Source organism: Triticum aestivum, chromosome 6A (assembly GCF_018294505.1).
Source record: "Triticum aestivum cultivar Chinese Spring chromosome 6A, IWGSC CS RefSeq v2.1, whole genome shotgun sequence".
NCBI classification, from domain to species: domain Eukaryota; kingdom Viridiplantae; phylum Streptophyta; class Magnoliopsida; order Poales; family Poaceae; genus Triticum; species Triticum aestivum.
In genome coordinates this window covers 374560934-374568380 of record NC_057809.1, presented here as the reverse complement: position 1 = coordinate 374568380, position 7447 = coordinate 374560934, and positions in this window count along the sequence as shown.

The following is a 7447-nucleotide window of genomic DNA, read 5'->3' as shown; positions in this document are numbered from 1 at the left end:
CCCATAAGGATTTCGTAGGGTTTTACTCCAATAAGCTAATCCTTATGGATTTTTGTGTTCCCGAAGTCCGACCTTTTACTTGATGTTCTAGATATCAAACCATTTCAATGAATGGGATACGCTAGCACATCAAGGAGAACATTAGAAGCGGAGTGCTAAATGTCTCTCGGTCGATCATCCAGATTTTTATTTCCTTGGCCTCGCTAAGGTGAAATCTGAGAAGGTGTTATCTTCCTTTGCATCTGCATCATCCATCATTAGCCATCATGGTAGCAAGTTGTGTAGCCAGAATCCTTGACACGGATATTGGTAAAACCTTGATGATTATGGAAATGCTCAAGTTCTTGAGAGCACGCACAAGTGCTAGGTGTTACCATCGGCTCTAACTAGGATTCCTCTCAGTTTCCTCGGCAATGCTATGACCTTTTCAACCAGTGAATTCACTCTTTATTGTTGGGTTCTTCCTCAGTTACCAGAATCATTCCCATCATTTGCATTTTGTTCCCAGCTTGCACCGCCAATGTGCCATTCTACCATGGGTCTCTTCCATTTCCGGTGATAAGCAAATTCATCCATTGCGTTGTCTTCAACAAGGTAATCCACATCATCCAAGTCTGAGTATGCCATTCTACTGACCCCCTCCAAACGATCGCTCGAGAATTGTCTTAGGCTGGTTTAAAGAGTTTCAATGATCTATGAATCAAAGGTAATTCTTTTTGCCACTTAAGGGGAGATATCTACGAGTCACGGTTCCGAAGGTGTCTCGTTATGGTATCATGGCAACTCAACTCCTCGCTATGTTGACAATCGTTTACCACCTTCTTAAGCGTGAAATTGTTGTCTACTTAGTGAGCCCTCGTCATCTGTCTCACTCCATTTCTTCAGATGTATGCTTCGTGTCTCAGCTCAAGAGATGTTGCTATGACTCACCTTGTGAGCTGATCCTAAGTTGATTGATCTTCGAGAAGATCGATTCTTCCGGAGTTGTCCTTTTCCTCTTCTTGTCATGATTAGCTGAAGTTCTCAGAGCAAGACGACAAGACAAAGATGGTGTTCAAATCAATCTTCATTTGAAGTGTAACCTAGATCGTGAAGATTGTGCTAGTTTGCGTTCCCCCTTCACCTTACCCTACGCTTGAATCTCGAGACGAGATTCTTGTTTAGTGGGGGTGAGTTGTCACATCCCTAGCTTCTGGTAATGCTCTAGGCTAGCTTCATGTGTGCATCATGTTTAAATTCTGAAACTTGAACTGAGGAATTTTGGAAGCCTCAAAACCCTAAATAAAAGAGGGGCAAAAACCCTAGAAATCTCATCCATTGCTCCAAAATGCTCTTCTTAAATGTTGATAATTTTTGGTAAGGGTTCTGGTCCCAACCAAAATATTGAACATTTTTAAGGAATTATTTTTGGGACTTTGGATTTAATTCATAAGCTATTTGAATTTGAATTATATTCATATAATTAGAATATAATTTCAAATACCCCTGAAATATTTTATAAGCTTTTGGAAAAGTCCATCTAGCAATATAAAATATTCAGAGGAGTTTTTGGCATTGTTTGAATTATTTTAAATTCAAAACAGTGGCAAAATAAATTAAATAAAACAAAACAGAAGAAAAAAATAAAACAGAGCAGAAAGCCACCTGGGCCACTTAACTGGCGCCACTTACTGGCCCAGCTCCATCTGGCCGGCCCAGCCCACCTCCTCCCCCTTGTCCTCTTCCTCCTCTGCCAGGAGGACGAACAGAGGCGAGGCGTGGCGCGCGCCCGAGAGGCCTCGGCCACCTCCTGCTTCCCGGCCACCTCCTGCTTCCCCCGGCCTCCCTAGCAACGCCACGACGACACCTCGTGCCCCCTCGCCCCTCTTCCTCCCTCGCTGCTCCCTCTCTCTTCCCCGAACACTCTCCCCCTCCTCTGTTCCCCTCACCGAACGCGCCCGCCGCCGACGACGAGAACCACCGCGGCCAGGGTCTCTCCCTCGTTCCCTTGAGCAGCCCAGAGGCTCCGCCTCGACCCCCTCTTCCTCTCCACCGAGCCACAAGGTCCCGGACGCGCTGCAACACCGCCACCATCGCCGTTCCCCTCGTCGGCCACCGGAGATCGCCGCCGTCAATTCTCCGTCGCAGAAGCGTCCCCGAGCCACTGAGCCACCCTGCTACCTCCCTGTGAGCTTGCCGTCGTTTCCCCTCACCTCTTTCTCTCGCGCGCGCCCTGTAGCCGCCGCCCCACGAGCACCCGAAGCCGCCGTCCGCCATGGCCGGTGAGCTCTGTGCTCCCGGCCTCCTCCGCCTGCGCTCGTTGCCTCCGGGTGTTCCTGGTGACCCCAGCATCCCGTAGAGCCCATCGGCCGCGCCCGCCGTGCCGTGTAACGCCGAAACCGAGCACGCCCGAGCTCCGGCCGCCGCTGCCGAGCTTGAGGCCATCGTCTCCGGCCGCCCTAGCTGCTGCTGTTTGCTGAAACGGGCGCGGGTGAGCTCCAGCTCTCCATAGCCGCTCTCCTCCGTCCATTTGGACGCCGGAGGAGCGAACCCGAGCCCTCCGCCGCGCCTGTTGCCACCGGCGACGAACCGCCGGCGTGTTAGGCCCTGTTGACCAGGGGTTTGACCTCCCCTGGGTCATTTACATGTGGGCCCGGGGCCCTGCTAATTTAGTTTAGATGCTAATTAAATTTTAGCTAACCCACTGACTCACTGACAGGTGGGGCCCAGCCCTGTTAATTAACCCAGTTCAGTTTAATTAAATTCTAACTAAACTAATTTCACTGACATGCGGGACCCACTATCAGGTTTGACCCGGACCTGCCCAGTTGACCCTGCTGACGTCACTGTGACGTGGGCTGACGCAATAAGTATTTTCTGGATTTAAAAATAATCAGGAAATTCCAGAAAATGCCTAAAACTTCAATAAATCATAGAAAATTAACCGTAACTCCAAATTAAATAAATTATATATGAAAAATTATCAGAAAAATTCAAGGAATCCATCTGTACCACTTTCATGCATGTTAGAACAACTTATAGCTGCTGTTTAGCACAAATCAATTAAATGGCATTTGAATAATCACATATGGAGTTTAAATTTGAATCTTGTATTCAAACCAACTTCATTTAATCTGTTGCTAGTTGCATTAGCTCAAAACACATTCATTTTGCCATGTCATGATCATGCATCATATTGTGCATTGCATTGATTGTGTTCCCTTCTATGTTGCCGGTATTTGTCCCCTTTCGATAGACGTGATACCGATGATGTGATCGTTGACACTGATGAAGACTCAATGCTATCTTCAGAAGTGCCAGGCAAGCAAAAACCCCTTGTTCATTCCGATAAAATCCTACTGTCTCGCTCCTGCTCTCTTTTACTGCATTAGGACAACAACGACATATTTATTTGCTTGCTGCGATAGCTGAACCCCTTTATCCTTTGCATGACCTGTCATTGCCACAGTAAATAGATGAAACCCACTAGCATGAGTAGGAGTTGTTTGAGCCCTGTTGTGCCTACTCATTCATGCTTGTTTGTCATGCCTGCTACTGCTTAGAGTTGTGTCAGGTCTGATTCATCTGGGATGAATCAGAGGTGTGTGAACATGTCCTACTGTGTGTGAGCTAAGTGTGTGAACACGATTTGGTAAAGGTAGCGGTGAGAGGCCATGTAGGAGTACATGGTGGGTTGTCTCATTGAAGCCGTCCTTAGGAACTGAGTTCTGTGTTTGTGATCCATGACTCAGCTACTACCATACATTGGGCCCTGAAATACGACCCCGCTCGACTTCTTATTCACCCTTGTCCTCTGTCCAGGAGTTGCAAGTAGTTTCTGGTGTTTGTAGTATGCTGGAGGCCGTGGACAGCGCTGACCGTAGGGGTGGGCTGTGATGCGGTAGGCACGTGGCCGGGTAAACCGGGCACCCGTTTGGTGTCACGGAACCCTGTTCACATCGTTTGGGGCTGTGAGCGAAACTCCGGCCGGATCTCCTCATGGATGGAACCCGAATAGGCGATAAACCTGGACTAGAGACTTGAGTGTTTAGGTAGGTCGTGGTCTACACCCACGTCGGCTTTCGCTTGAAGTCTGCCGAGCACATGTCGTGTGCAGACACTAAGTGGTGGAAACATGTATGAAGAAGTACACCCCTGCAGGGTTAACATCATCTATTCGAATAGCCGTGTCCGCGGAAAAGGACTTCTGGGTTGCTTATATCAGTTCATAGACAAGTGAAAGTGGATACTCTAAAATACGCAAGATAAGCGTGAGTGCTATGGATGGCGTTCTCGTAGGGAGACGGGAGCGGATCCATAGTGGTGTATTGATATGGTGAATATGTGGACTCGTGTGCGCCACCTCAAAAGAGTTACATTGCAGTCGTAGTTCAAGATAGCCACCGAGTCAAAGCTGGCTTGCTGCAGTTAAACCCCACCATCCCTTCATTGCTAATGATGCATATGTAGATAGTTCTGATGTAAGTCTTGCTGGGTACATTTGTACTCACGTTTGCCTATTTTATGTTTTTGCAGAGAGACTTCGGTCTCACTAGTAGTTTCGCGTGGACTTCGACGTTTAGCTTGTTACCTCAGCTACGATCTTGTGCCTCGGCAGGATCTGGTAGATAGTCAGGCTTCTCAGCCTTTTTCATTTATAGATGTCTGTACTCAGACATGATAGCTTCCGCTTGTGCTTTGATTTGTATGCTCTGAATGTTGGGTCGTGAGACCCCTGTTTGTAATATCTCGCTCCTCGGAGCCTATTGATTAAAATACTTGAGTTGTAGAGTCATGTTGTGATGCCATGTTGTATTTGCACATATCGAGCATATTGTGTGTATGTTATTGAAATGCTTGGTATGTGTGGGATCTGACCATCTAGTTGTTTATCTTTAGTAGCCTCTCTTACCGGGAAATGTCTCCTAGTGTTTCCACCGAGCCATGGTAGCTTGCTACTGCTCCGGAACACTTAGGCTGGCCGGCATGTGTCCTTCTTCGTTCCTGTGTCTGTCCCTTCGGGGAAATGTCACGCGATGAATACTGGAGTCCTGTTAGCCCGCTACAGCTCGGTTCACCGGAGTCCTGCTAGCCCAGTGCTACAGCCTGGATTCACTCGCTGATGACCGACACGTTCGATGCTGGGTCATGGATGCCTGTCCCTGTAAGTTTGTGCCACTTTGGGTTTACATCTAGCCATGTCAGCCCGGGCTCTTTATCATATAGATGCTAGCGACACTGTCATATACGTGTGCCAAAAGGCGCAAACGGTCCCGGGCAAAGGTAAGGCGACACCCGTGGGAATACCATGCGTGAGGCCGCAAAGTGATATGAGGTGTTACATGCTAGATCGATGTGGCATTGAGTCGGGGTCCTGACACAAAGAAAATAGTCCCGCTATCGGTTCTTTCTTTGGGTTGTCATGCTAAGCATGATCATTAAACCTCAACTCTAATGTAAGAGCAAAATATCGAGGATTTAGTTTGGGAGGCCAGTTAATAGCCCCCGGTAGTGTTTGGCGACAGTCGGGGTCAAGCCATAAACACTTCGGCCAATGTTATGAACGGCCCGTCATTTAACATAGTCATCGGATCGCTGACCAGTTTACGCTTATTGTGACAGTCAGTTTTCGGCTTTCTCCACTGAGGTGCTTAACCATGTGAGCTGGAAGCACAATCGCAGTGGTTCTCCCTTTGCACGCCTAGCCGAACAAAACGGAACGTAGGAAGCAAGTGCAGGAGCCGGGCAACCCAACTATTGATCTAAGACACAATTCGTAACCGATGCATATATAGCAATATCTGAGAATGTTTTTGCCGAACCCCTAAAGGTGTTTGGCGTTGCACTGCGAGACTAATGCTGGAAAAGCACAAATAGTTTAAAAGTGCCAAAAAGCTTGGAAAACCAAGAAACATCAGTAAAAACATGACGTCCGAAAAAGATCAAGTGTTCGGTGCCAATCCGAAAATTGGTCTTAGAAAAAAGAAGTGCTTCTGTCGTGCTTTAACATGATACATCCTATCTCAAGACTTCGAGCGGGTCAGCCTACGGCTTCAACCTCCTATCCCGAGGGTGGAGTACTTCTCATTAGGCCAATTTAGCAAACTAAACTCTAGCGGCTTTGAGAGAGAAATTAGGCTCCCCGGCTAGTGACCGCACACTCGCGTCGAAAAAAGGAGTGATAAATAATAATAATAAAACTTTCCAATGACTAAGAAGAAGAACACTTATTATAAAATGGCTCAAATAAACTTAAGAGCCCCCAAGTGACTTGAGTAAAAGAATGATTCCATGTACTGAAGTACTTATATCATATCTATGTTCAACCGAACTTTAACTGTGTCTTAACCGACCGTCGGCTTCTCCCTCTTCGATCAAGGACCGAAAAGTGTTATGTACTCCATCTACCGAGAATATCGACGGTGTTTCCAATAACCAGGCAATCAGGCCATAAGGCTGCAACAGACAAAGCGCGCTCAGGGAACTTATGCTATATTATTGCAAAGTGTAAGAAGCATCTTCGAAGAAAATAGTACCCCCACTGATACCTTTCTTCGGTGCTCATTATTACTATGAGACTTGTGCAATAGATTTTTTGTACTCATGAGTTCCGTTGTGTGCCGACCATCATTGAAAACTATAAGAGCGCTAGCTTTCGGCTTCACCTAGTCTGAGGTCTGGCTCGGGTGACCCGATCATGACAATCGCAGAGGTGCTCCCTTTACTCCCTAGCCGAACAATCGGGAACGTAGGGGTAAACACAGGAGCGAGGCAACCCAGCTTGCAAATCTCTTAAGTCAATATGGTGCATATTGTGGCATAATACACGAACAAGGAACGAAGTCGTACAAGTATAATCAGATGCAAGAGGAAAAGGCTTCATAAAGGAAGCCCCCAAGTGAATTGGGTCCTTAAATTTGTGTGTCTCAAACAAAGTTTGGACAAGGAAAAAATTTTACAAGCAACTTTTTTCCAAAAAAGTATAATGCTTGGTCGAACCGAACACAAGTAAAAAATTTAAAACTTTGAGCATGAAGGCAACTTAGCTGGTTAATGTGTTCGGTATTGATGACGCGGTCCGAGCTTGATGCGGGACAAGGTGCCATCCCCCAAGCCAGTCCCGACGTGGCGGAGCAAGGAGCTCGGCACTCCGAAGTGGTGACTTAGCATGGTCAACGCAGGCCGGCAGAGTGATGCTGAAGCCCCGGGCATGGGGTAATGAAGTGTTGACGAAGCCCCCCGTCCAGCCGAGGTTGACGCCAAAGGATATAGTCCTGCTGGATCATTTTCCTGTGCCACATAGAATAGTGCAAACCGGAGATAATAGTAATAATAATAATTAAAAAATCGTTGCATAATAAATAATTTATGCAAAGTGAGTAATAGAAGAAATATGCCCTGGCGCCGAAGTCAATGTCGATGCAGGGTGTCGGCATGATGTAGTAAAGGCGTACCAAAGCCTGAATTC